At 37.5% G+C, this 12,923-nt stretch overlaps 1 pseudogene; it reads left to right on the forward strand.

The window, feature by feature from the left end:
* Positions 1-2,712: 2,712 nt before the first annotated feature.
* Positions 2,713-6,818, forward strand: LOC127115195 (magnesium-chelatase subunit ChlI, chloroplastic-like; annotated as a pseudogene).
* The last annotated feature ends 6,105 nt before the right edge of the window (positions 6,819-12,923 follow it).

A 12,923-nucleotide genomic window follows, 5' to 3' on the forward strand; every position in this document is an offset into this window, starting at 1 on the left:
TGGAGTTCTAGGAGAAGAGAAGTCATGGATAATTCCATGTTTATCACAAAATATCTCAAAAGGCTCGTTTTCAAAATCACCAACATGATCACTTCTGAATTTTAGAATTTTTAGTTCTTTTTCATATTGAACTTGTGTGCAGAAGATGCTGAATACTTTATATGATTCATCTTTGGATCTGAGGAATTTAACCCAAGTCAATTTGTTATAATCATCAATAATGACTAATCCATACTTCTTCCCATTGATTGAGGCAGTCCCAACAGGACCAAATAAATTTGATGTGAAGTAGTTCTAAGGGCCTAGAGGTTGAGACAAAAGTAGTTCTAAGGGTCTAGAGGTTGTTAGTATTTCCTATTTGACATGCTCCACAAAGAGCATCTCAATGATAATCAAGATCTGGAAGTCCCTTGACAAGTTTCAGCTTGCTAAGTTTAGAGATCAACCTCTAGTTAGCATGACCTAATCGTTTGTGCCAGACCCATTTTTCATCCCTCACTGACATAAGTCAAACAACCTTTTGCTTAGTCAATTAAGAGAGATTAATTTATACACATTTCCCTTCCAATTTCCCTTGAACATAATGGATTTGTTTGAATCATTGATGACAAAACATAAGTTCTTATCAAACACAACTTCATAACCACTATCATAAAATTGACTTATGCTCAGAAGATTATGTTTCAGTCCATTCACCAGGCACACATTATTTACAAAGATAAGAGAGTTACTAATAATGCTCGTTCCAATAATCTTCCCTTTTTGTCCTCCTCCAAATCCTACATTACGTTCCTCCTTTAGAGTCAGGGTTTGGAACATAAGCTTTTCTCCTGTCATATGACATGAGCGACCAATGTCCAGGTGCCAATATTGCTGCTTGGTTTCTCCTCTTAGGCATATCTGTAGAAAAAACAATTTGAGATTTAGGTACACACACTCTTATGGGTCCTTTGTTGTTAGCTCTTACGTGTTTTCTTTTATTTTGAGCCTTCTTCTAATAGGAAGGTCTATACTCATTCCATAATTTTTGTTTATAATTTTTTTTTCTAGAATGATTTTTGATATCTGCAATCTTTAGAAACTTAGGTTCATAGGTCTTAGATTCTAATCTCTTTAGAACCTTAGACTTGGAATTTTTAGGTTATGGATTTTTCAAGACCTTTGATTTTTGAATGTTGGGTTCTGAATTTTTTACTATCTTTGATTTTGACATCTTAGGTATTGGTTTGTTCATAACTTTTGATTTAATCATCTTGGGTTCTGATTTGTTCAGACGTTTACCCTTGTTAGAAGCAGGCACAAAACAAGTTTTTAGACCTGGTTGAGCATTGCTTGAAGGAGAAGCATCTGGGTTTTTTATGAGTTGAGATTTAACCTTATTCTCATTATAATCCAGACCTCTTCATTTGCTCTTGCTTACTCCATATATTATAGCAACAAGTTTGGTTCTTTCAATACCTGTCATGATAAAGTCTTGAAGAGCTATCTCATCCTCATTCAAGTTTTTATCAGATAATTTATTTACTAGAGTAATGTCATCTTTCTCCAGAGTTTCAACTTTATTTTGAGAAATTTCCAGTTCTTCTTTCAGAAGATCACATTCCCTTGTCAATGTTTTCATGAGTCTTGCTTTATCTTGACAACGACTCATCAGCTCTTGAATGAAAGGTATTGAATCAAAACGAGATAAGTTAGAGAGTACCTCGTCTTCTTCATTTGAATCTGAATCTGGGGTTGATTCATATTTTGTATCTTAGGGTGTCATAGCCATAAGAGCTAGGTTAGATTTTCCCTCGTCTTTATCAGATCCATCCTCATTGTCAAGTTCATCCCATGTTTCCATGAGACTTTTCTTGAGTTTGTTCATAAAGCTATCCTTTTGAAAGCCTATTTTCTTTGATCTTTCTTCATCAAGATCAGGACAATCGGCTCTAAAGTGATCAGGCTTCTTACAATTGAAAAAGTTCTTATGGTCATCAGTATTATCTTTAGAACTAGACCATTTGAAGCCATTGCTTTTACTAGAGGATCTTTTATTCTTTCTAGATATTTGTTGGAACCTTCTAATGATAAAAGACACTTCCTCTTCATCAGACTCACCAGCAGAAGCTTCTTCATCATAAACTTCTTCTGATTTCTAGACTTTAGAGGATCTGGCAGTTTTACCACCAGATGTTCTAGCCATATATTTCAACATCATTGTTTTGGATTTTATTACTGGCTCATCTCCATTCAGTTCCATGTAATGGCTCTGAAGGTTGCTTATCAGACTTTCCAGACTCATCTTATTCAGGTCTTTAGCCTCCTGAATAGTTGTGACTTTAGGTATGAATCTAACTGGAAGACTTCTCAAGGTTTTCTTTATATGGTCAACCATAGTGAAACTTTTCCTTAGGATCTAAAGGCATGATATAAGAGTTTGAAACCTGGAAAACATGGTTTCAATGTCCTCATCATCCTTCATCCTGAACAACTCATAGTGTTGAACAAGAAGATTTTCCTTAGCTTTTTCACTTGTTGGTTCCCTTCATATGTGGAACACAACGATTCAAAGATAGTCTTGGCAGTAGACTTATCGATGATTTTATCTATTCAGAGTGAGGTAGAGCCTCAATTAGAATACCTCTTACTCTGTGATGTTTTTTATACACTTTATTTTGAGATGGTGTAAGAGTTTTTCTATCTTTAACCATCCTAACACTATCGACAACCATGTCTATACCATCTTCAAGTATGTCCCATAACTCATCATCAAGGCCAATTTTGTAAGTGTACATTTTTCTCTTCCACCATTCAAATCGAATGGAATTACCACTGAATGAAGGTGGTTTAGCAAAATAATGACTCTTCTCAGAAGCACTATAGTCATATGAAACAGAAACATCAGACATGATAGAACAAGTATTTTTCTCAGGATCGATTACTGCACCATGATTAAGTGTTTAGTATAGACCGTGCTCTGATGCCAACTGAAGGTGAGAAAATACACAAGAAGGGGGTTGAATTGTGTATGTCCAAAAATCAATTTCACTTATGAACCAGCAAGTTCAGATTCTTAACAAGGTTCAGACTCTAATATCAGAACTAATCACAGTTGCAAAAATAAAATGTTTTGAAGTAAATGCAAGAAACACACAAAGATTTTCATAGTTCCTCTCCTCAACTGAGAGTAGTCAAGTCCCCTTGCCTTAACAATAGCTTTTCACTATAACCAAACAAGTTAGAAGTTGCTCAAACACACTTGCAAGAGACTTCAAGGCTCAATCAACCTAGAAAGATACTTATACTCAAGCAACCTTGTAAGATACTTCTTTCTTAATCAATCTAGAAATAGACTTCCTTGCTCAAGTACACAGATAAGAGACTTCCTTGCTCAAGCACATATGCAAGAGACTTCCTCTTCTTTAAACAAATAGTTTAGTAGAAAACATAACTACTATACTTTGATACACAATCATAAGTATAACAATTATGCAACAATTATGAAGGTTTTAAACCTTTCTAAGATTTCTAAGATAAACTAACAATGACAAGAAATAACAGCTTGAGTTATGCTTAAGATCTTTTTAATGTGTTGTGATACTGTAACCTTTCTTTGAATCTTCAACTTCCTTTTATAGAGGTGGAGAAAGAGTCATTGGAGGGTTTAAACATTCTGAGCAAACTTAGTGAAGAAGTATGCCAAGAGAGACGTTTGAGACTTATATTTGATTTGGAGCTTTTTCCACTGAATAAAGGCATAGTCCACATCATCTTTCGAAGTACTAGGTATCTATCAAAAGGTAGAATAAACTGAAGATGTCACATCACCATTCCTCGAGCCTTGCAAAACAAAAACCTTAGTTGACTCTATCTAGAAATCTGGAGTTGTGACAAGACAAGTCTATTTTATCATAGTGTATAGATCAAATGCTCTCTAAGCCTTTAGAAACTGACTTGTCATCAAAAGTTGCGCCATGAGACCAGAGTCTGAACCTTTAGAGTCTGATGTCTTCAAAGGCGGTGAACTAATTCAGATTCTGATCAATCAGAATCAAACTTAAAATTACTTCTCCACATATTCTTTCAATCAGGATTAATTCAATGCTTGTGATCCTGCACACTTGAACATATGTTAGCATATTCAATTGTTCTTTAAATACTTTATTATCATCAAAACCTAAGAGATATGAACAATATTGTTCCAACAATATTTGCTTCTTCTGATTTCCTTTCCTTATTTGACCAACAGTTAGCAGAAAAGTGGCCAAACTTCTTACAATAGTAGCATATAACCTTCTTCTTGTCAAACTTCTCCTTTCCTTTATGATGTTTCTTTTCATCAAAATTAGAGGTTTCTAACTTCTGAAAACCACCATCATATCTCTTATGGGCTTCTTACTAAAACTGTTTCGGACTCTTCTTCCCAGAAGACACCTTCAAAGCCTACTCTACCTCTTTTTTAGAGGTTGTCTCAGTCAGATGCAACTCTTGTGCCTCTAGACTACTCTGCAACTCTTCAATCCTCATGGTGCTTAGGTCCTTATAATTTTCAATTGCTACAACAATGTAATCAAATTAAGGAGTAAGAGATCTCAGTACCTTCTCAATGAATACTTGTTTTGACAAAGTTTCTCCACAAGATTTCATCTCATTGGTGATCAAAATCACTCTAGAGATGTAATCAGGTATCTTCTTATTGTCCTTCATGTTGAGATTGTTTTACTGTTTACGTAGATAATAAAGCTTCACCTTCTTCACTAATGCATCACTGCCGTAGCACCATACCAGTGTGTCCCACGCAGCCTTCGTCGTAGTCGAATTAGCGATTTTCTCAAACATATTCGTATCCACCCACTGATGGATGTAGAACAACGCATTTTTATCTTTCTTCCTCGTTTCTCTTTGCACGTTTCTCTATGATTCGGTCGCATCCGCCGCAACCGGAACATAATTATTATTGACGAGATCAAGAACATCTTTAGCGCCAAACAACACACGCATCATAATCAACCACCGATTTCATTCTTTCCATCAAACACTGGAAGCTTTGTATTCAAGCTACCTTTTCCGCCATTCATCTTCAATTTTTGTGCACTGAAACTCACATAGATCTCACAAAACACTCGTGTTTCCCAATCCCGCAGAATTAAGAAATACAATTTTGTTACAATTTCGATCGTGAATTCAACGCGAATTCAAGAAACGAAATCAATCACAAACATCTCATCGTACACTCGTATTTCCCTGTGAATCAAACCGGAGCTATAGATACCAATTGTTGGTGCACAAGAGAAAAAAGATGAAGATGATGAAGATGGAAGAGAGAAAATAGATCTAACTAACTTTTGGAGAGAGAAACTCTATTGATTACATATTGAAATTCTGTTACATGTTTGATTTATTTACATAAACAATAATGTCACGTAGGCAAAAATACTAACCTACACTAGTTAGGTTAAGCTTAGCAAAACTAATACTATAATCAGAAGCTAAACATCTCTTATGAAACAACTACATCGAAAGCTTCTGCTTCTGATTAACAATATTACTTCTGAATATGGATTACTTCTAACAAATATAAGAAAAATGGATAGATGATAGTTGTATGGTGGCAAGGAGTGAATTAGCAGAACCTACTTGTTGGTCGCATCGTTCATGATAATGACATGTTGCAACTCAGTCATTATTAAGAAGATGTCCCACATCGTTTGGACTATATTTATTTTGAGTGTATATATATCAAACATAAACTCTATTAAAAGTCAGTTGATAAATTGGCAAGATTGGTCTGAAGCTCAATTAATTTATTTTATCTTAAAATTTATATTAATTAATTTCCACATAAACTACTAAATCTAAAAATAAAAAAAATTAATTAACAACTAAAAAATTAAAATCATTAATTACTAATTTATTGACGTGGATAATAAAAAACTAACGAATCATATGCTAGTCATCAATAAAAGTTCCACCTATTAAATTTTTGTACACCTAGCATTTTTTAGACCAAAAATAAAGATGGGGATCAAAACTGTTTATTTATAGCACAAAGGGAAAGTCTCAGTTTTCTGTTAATCTACTGAAGTTACCCTGTAGAACAGGTAGATTTAGGGATATTCCATTTTAGCAAATTATTGATTGAATATACAGTTTTCTTTCTATCTTATGATATTTTTGTTAAGGCATTTGAGCCTGGACTACTATCTAAAGCTAATAGAGGAATCTTATACGTCGATGAAGTTTATCTTTTGGATGATCATTTAGTTGATGTGTTGTTGGATTTTGCTGCATCAGGTTGGAACACAGTGGAGAGAGAGGGTATTTCTATCTTGCATCCTGCTCGATTTATCCTAATCGGTTCGGGAAATCCTGAAGAAGGGGAGCTCAGGCCACAACTGCTTGATAGGTTTGGAATGCATGCTCAAGTGGGGACTGTTAGAGACGCCTAACTCAAAGTGAAGATCGTAGAAGAGAGATCTAGGTTCGATAAAAACCCGAAGGAATTTCGAGAGACTTACAATGTCGAGTAAGAGAAGCTCACGGAACAAATCACCTCCGCGAGGAGTTTACTTTCTTCAGTTTAAATCGATCAAGATCTGAAAGTGAAAATCTTGAGGGTGTGCGTAGAGTTGAACATGGACGGATTGAGAGGAGACAATGTATCAAATAGAGCTGCTAAAGCTTTTGCCGCTTTGAAGGGAAGAGACAAAGTGAGTGTATAGGATATTTCTACTGTCATCCCTAACTGCTTCAGACACCATCTTCCAAATGATCCTTTGGAGTCAATAGACTCAGGTTTACTCATCACAGAGAAATTTTATGAAATTTTAAGTTGAAGGTGATAGATAGATAGAATAGTCTCCCAACTCTGGTATTAGTTTAGAATGTAACCTTTGTGAAACTATTAATCATGCACCATTATAATAAAACAATGAAGCTTGCATTACAAGAAATAGAAGAAGCTTGAATATTTTCACAACTAACTGTATTGTTACAATGTATCAAGAATATATAGTAAGCTAAAGTTAGTTAGGATGTAGCTAACTTTTATAGCATACTAAAAACTACTTAACCACGTAATGATATTAGTTGTAACTTGCACACTAAGAAAGCTCATCATGTGCAAAGTTCATCATGCTTAACATCCCCCCTCAAGCTGGAATAGATATTAATCATTCCTAACTTGCTTTGAAGGTTGCTGAAAGGTCCCACATGTAGATATTTCGTCAAGATATCAACTACTTGGTCCTTCAATGTAATATAAAGTAAGTGAGGAATTCCTACATTCACTTTGTCTTTAACCACATGGAAAACAATCTCAATGTGCTTAGTTCTCTCATAGAAGACATGATTTGATGCTATATGAATAGCTGACTTGTTGTCATAATAGATCACAACTGGAGCTAAGTGTTTAATCTGAAAATCTTGCAGCAGATACAAGAGCCATTGTCCTTTGCATGTCACTTGTGTCAATGCTCGATATTATGCTTCAGATGATGATCTGGACACCACTATTTGTCTCTTGCTTTTCCAACTTATCAAAGAGTTTCCAAGGAATAAGCAAAACCTAGTTATAGACCTTCTAGTATCGGGGCATGCTCCCCAGTCAGAATCTGAGAAACCTTTAAGTGTAAGAACTAATCATGAACTAAAGAATAGACCATTACCAGAACTTCCTTTGAGGTATTTCAGAACCTGAATGATGGCTAACATGTGTTCATTAGTAGGAGCACTCAAAATATGGCTAAGTTTGCTTACAACATATGATATTGAGAGCCTTGAATATATGAGATACAAGAGTCACCCAATTAGTTTCATGTATTCAGTAGGATCAGAAAGAAGTTCACCAGATCCTTTGTGGAACTGGATATGAGGCTAGATGGGAGTATTGCAAGGTTTTTCTCCAGTTCGGCTTGCATCTTGCAATAAATCCAATGTGTATTTCCTCTGAAAAAGGGTGATTCCTTCTTTGGACCTGATTACTTCAAAGCCAAGAAAATATTTAAGAACTCCCAGATCCTTGATGCTAAATTTTGTTATGTAAAAGGGTCTTAACGTTAGTGATCTCATCAACATCAATCCCCCCCTAAGACCAAATTATCTACATAAACAAGGATAATTGTGAATTGCATGCCATTGGATTTAGTGTACAAGGAGTAATCTGATTTAGATTAAGTGTAGTCTGACTGTAATAGGGTTTCAGTGAGTTTAGTGTTCCATTGTTTTCTAGCCTGTCTCAGACCATAAAGAGACTTTTGGAGCTTGCAAACCATGTCGGGATGAGGTAAGGAAAGACCAGGAGGAGGTTGTATATAGACTTCCTCAAGAAGATCACCATGTAGGAAGTCTGTGTTTACCTCAAGTTGAAACAAGGGCCAATGTTGTGCAGCTGCAATGGCCATGAATACCCTGATGGTTGTCATTTTGACAACATGACTAAAAGTGTCCATGTAATCCAGACCTTCAGTTTGGGTGAAACCTTTGGCCACTAATCGTGCTTTATACCTCTATACAAAACCATCAACATATAGTTTAAGTTTGAAAACTGTTAGATGCCCAAAAGTGCTTATTTGAGCTATCATATGTGGGCATCTTTCACTCTTTTGCCTTGCTAAAATTGTCAAAATCACATTTGTTTTACATGGAATGCGTTACATTGATAAACAAGCTTGGTGCCTTTGATGTGTGTGTTATTGTGCAGGAAAGGCATGAATTAATTGATAATAAAGACACAAGATAATTGGCAAAGGAACCAAAGAAAAGGAGCATTTCATCTGCCTGCTCGCTAGGCGAGGCTGTGGCGAAGAATGGGTTCGCTAGGCGAGCTCCTGGCGAACAGCTCCAGTAAATTAGCAAATTAATTCGCTAGGCGAGCTCTAGGCGAAGTTTGCAGCGAATTCATTCTGTTTTGGTGAAAAGTGCAGCCAACACTCACTCGCTAGGCGAGGCTCTAGCGAGCCCCCAGCGAGCATTCCAGTAGCAAAACCTCTCAACCTCGCTGGGGCGAGCTTGTAGCGTTTCCTTCGCTAGGCGAAGGTATGTTCGCTAGGCGAACATGACAGTTCACCAACGCCCTGTTTTCTCTGGGCGCAGGGGCCTTTTGTGCTCATATTTGACCTTCGCTAGGCGAGCCATTCTGCTCGCCTAGCGAACATGACAGTTCTGCACTTGTCTATAAGTAGCAGGTGCCACTTTTGGGCACCATACCTCATTTTTACCAACTTTTCCATTTTTTGTACTTTCTTCTAGATATTTTACAGCATTGTTTTGTGGGAGCTTTTATGCCCTAATTTCATTTCTCTTCATCTAGCAACCATCTTCCATAAAAAGAAGGTGGATTCCCATCCAACTTCGATTATTCGACTTGGATGTTGATCAACCCTCTTTCCTTACTTGCCGACCAAGCTACCATGAAAATGAGTAGCTAAGTCTTCCATTTGGCAAGGTTAGATGTAGATGATTACTAGCTTTGTGTGTAAATGTAAGGATCCTCATATGTAAACTCTTTAACGGTAAAGATATGATGAAAACTTTGTTTCTATTTAAAACTCTTTGTGTTGGTATTTGATCGAGAGATGTTTACCGATTCTTGACCTAGGTTTTCATCCAAACTTGTTTGTTAGCTAGAGATAGTAACGAATGATTTTGTTCACCATAAGGTTGAACCAAAAAGTTGTCATTTTGATAGATTATGTTCGAGAGAAACAATGGATCAAAATGGCAAAACTCACAATGGGTGTTCGAGAGAAACGCATTGAGAGGACCTTGTGAAATGATTTATCATCTAAAGGAGTTTATAAGATTGTTGACCGAGCAAATACATGCAAAGCAAATGTAATCATTGAAACCTAACTTTGACAATATTTCTCATATTAATCAAAACATAACTTTTTCCGCAATTAATTACTTTGTATGCAAGATAACTTGATTAAAACCAAAACCCTAGTGTTACATTAAGTTAAGATTAATTCAACCATTGAACGGCAGTGATATCTTACAATCTCTATGGATACGATAACAAAAACCCGACACGAAATATACTTTTCAACAAAATGGCGCCGTTGCCGGGGATTGTAAATTGATATTGCGAGCATCGCAATGGTTGTTTAAGTTTTAGCTTGTGAATTTTTGACTTGTGCTTGTAATTTGTTTGGTTTAGTGTGCAGCTTACGTTTTATGCGAGGGCAAATCCCTGTGGACGAACTTCTTTTTGATCCTGAGATCGAGAGAACCGCAAGGAGGCTCAATAGCAAAACGAGACGTAGGAGGCAACAGACTAGGCAACGCCAAGAGCAAGGAGAAAGTTCTTCGACCACAAATCCACACCATTTCATACCAAACATGGAGCCACAACCACCACCACCTATTTCTACTCCATGTATCAACAGTCCAAGGAACACCGCTCAGTTTGCCAATCACACAGGAAGGCAAGCTGAGATGAAGACGGGAACTCTGAATTTATTGTATGGGAGTCCATTCACCGGAATGGACCATGAAGACCCATTTGCTTTTCTCACAAAATTTTATGAGATAGCATTGGCTGCCGGAGTGGATCAGGCTCAGGAGCTTCCGTTGTTCAGACGTTTATTTCCCCACGCTTTGCTCGGTAAAGCAAAGGATTGGTATCTTGATCAAACACCTGCCGTAATGACCGACTGGAACGTGTTAGAAGAGAAATTCATTGAAAGATTTTTCTCTCATAACCGATTCATGGAATCAAAGACGGCCATCTCGGTGTTTTCTCAAGGAACCAGTGAATCTTTGAATGAAGCGTGGGAGAGATTCAAGTCCATGCTTAGGAAATGCAAATGGCATGGATTTGATGAATTGACTCAAATCCATATCTTCAGAAATGGACTTCAACCAAACTGTAAGACGTTGTTGGATGCCACCTCGGGTGGCTCGTTGATGTCAAAAAGTGCCGAAGAAGCCACAAACATTATCAATCGCATGGCTTTGAATGATCTTCAAAGTCAAAGTCGTGGAAGTTCTTTGAGGAAGGCGGGAGTGCTTGAGTTAGGGACGAATGATGCCATCCTTGCCCAAAACAAGCTAATCTCACAACAAGTGGAACTCTTAACGCAACAAATCAAAGAGTTAAGAGAACCGTCAAAAGCTAAACAAATAGCTTGTTGTGAACTTTGTAAAGGTGAACATGACACCGGATTTTGTCCACCTCCCGGTTTTGACGAAGTGAACTACATGGCCAATCAACGGGACTATCAACCAAGACAACAACAACCTTATCAACCGCACCCTCAACAACAACAACAACAACAATTCCAAGGGAACCAAGGGTTCCAACCTAGAAGCAACTATTATCATAACCAAGGTTATGGAGGTGGTTCTTCTAGCCGTCAAAACCCTCCCCAAAATCCGTATCAATCTCAACAACCGCCGGTGGTCAATTCTAAATTGGAAGAGACATTGACGCAATTCATGCAAATGTCAATGGCCAATCAAAAGAGTAATGACGCGGCCATAAAAAATCTTGAAACTCAAGTTGGGCAACTTGCCAAGCAACTCGCTGAACAACAAACCGGTCCTTCTTTTTCGGCTAATACGCAAACAAATCCTAAGGAGCATTGTAAGGCGATTATGACGAGAAGTGGGAGGGAGTTGGGTAGTGAGAATGAAAAAAGAGTTGAGAGTGAACGAAGAGAGAAAGAGAAAGAAATTGAGGAGGAAATAGTGGAGGAAAATGTTGATGGTGAAGTAGGAGTGTGGAGTGATGAGGAAGTAGTTGAAAAGAATAAAAATAATGGTGAAGTTGAAAAAGAAAAAGGTGTGGAGATTGAGGAAAATAAAAGTGATGAGGTGATAAGGGAGGTAGTGAAGAAGCCTAGATGGAAAAGTGCTAGAGTTGCAAAGGGAAAGGAGGTAGTGAGCGCTACTCCGGTCCAAAATCTTCCTTACCCTCATGCTCCTTCCAAAAGGGAAAATGAACGGCATTACGCCCGGTTCATGGATATTTTTAAACAATTACAAATTAACATTCCGTTTGCTAAAGCCTTGGAACAAATGCCAAAGTATGCCAAATTCATGAAGGACATACTAACCAAAAAGCGGAGGTATACGGAACCGGAGACCATCGTCCTTGATGCGAGCTGTAGTGCCATTATTCAAAGGACGCTTCCTAAGAAAGAGGTTGATCCGGGAAGAGTTACATTGCCGGTTAAAATTGGTGATGTGTATGTCGGAAAGGGACTTATTGACTTGGGGTCGAGCATAAATCTTATACCTTTGTCAATTATCAAGAGGCTTGGCAACATCGAGATTAAGTCCATCCGAATGACATTACAATTGGCGGATAAGTCGACTACCCATCCTCATGGCGTAGCCCAAGATGTGTTGGTGAAGGTCGACAAATTCTTTTTCCCGGTGGATTTTATTGTGATTGATATGGAGGAAGATGATGATGCTCCGCTCATATTGGGCCGACCATTCATGAAGACCGCAAGAATGATGATTGATGTTGATGACGGTTTGATGAAGGTGCGTGTTCAAAATGAGGAGGTCACCTTTGATCTATTCGAGGCGATGAAGCATTCCAAGGACAGAAATGATAGCTTTCGCATCGATGTGATTGAAGACGCTATTATGGAAGTTTCAAAGCATATTCATGAGATATCTCCTATGGAGTTAGCTCTTGACGACTCATTGGAGGTTTTCACTGTTGAAGAGGAGCTAGCTCTTGAGGAATGCTTAAAGGAACTTGATAGCTTTGAAGACCTACAACCGTGGGAAGTAGAGGAAGAAAATTTGAAGAAGGAGGTAATTGACGAGAAAGCGCCAATTGAATTAAAAGAGTTACCTTCGACTTTGAAATATGTGTTTCTAGATGAGACCGAGGCAAAGCCGGTCATCATAAGCAACCTTTTGACAAAAGAAGAAGAAGCCCGTCTAATCATTGTGCTAAAAACCAATCAAGAAGCTATGGG

The sequence above is a fragment of the Lathyrus oleraceus genome, chromosome 1 (assembly GCF_024323335.1).
Source record: "Lathyrus oleraceus cultivar Zhongwan6 chromosome 1, CAAS_Psat_ZW6_1.0, whole genome shotgun sequence".
In the NCBI taxonomy this organism is placed as follows: Eukaryota; Viridiplantae; Streptophyta; class Magnoliopsida; order Fabales; family Fabaceae; genus Lathyrus; species Lathyrus oleraceus.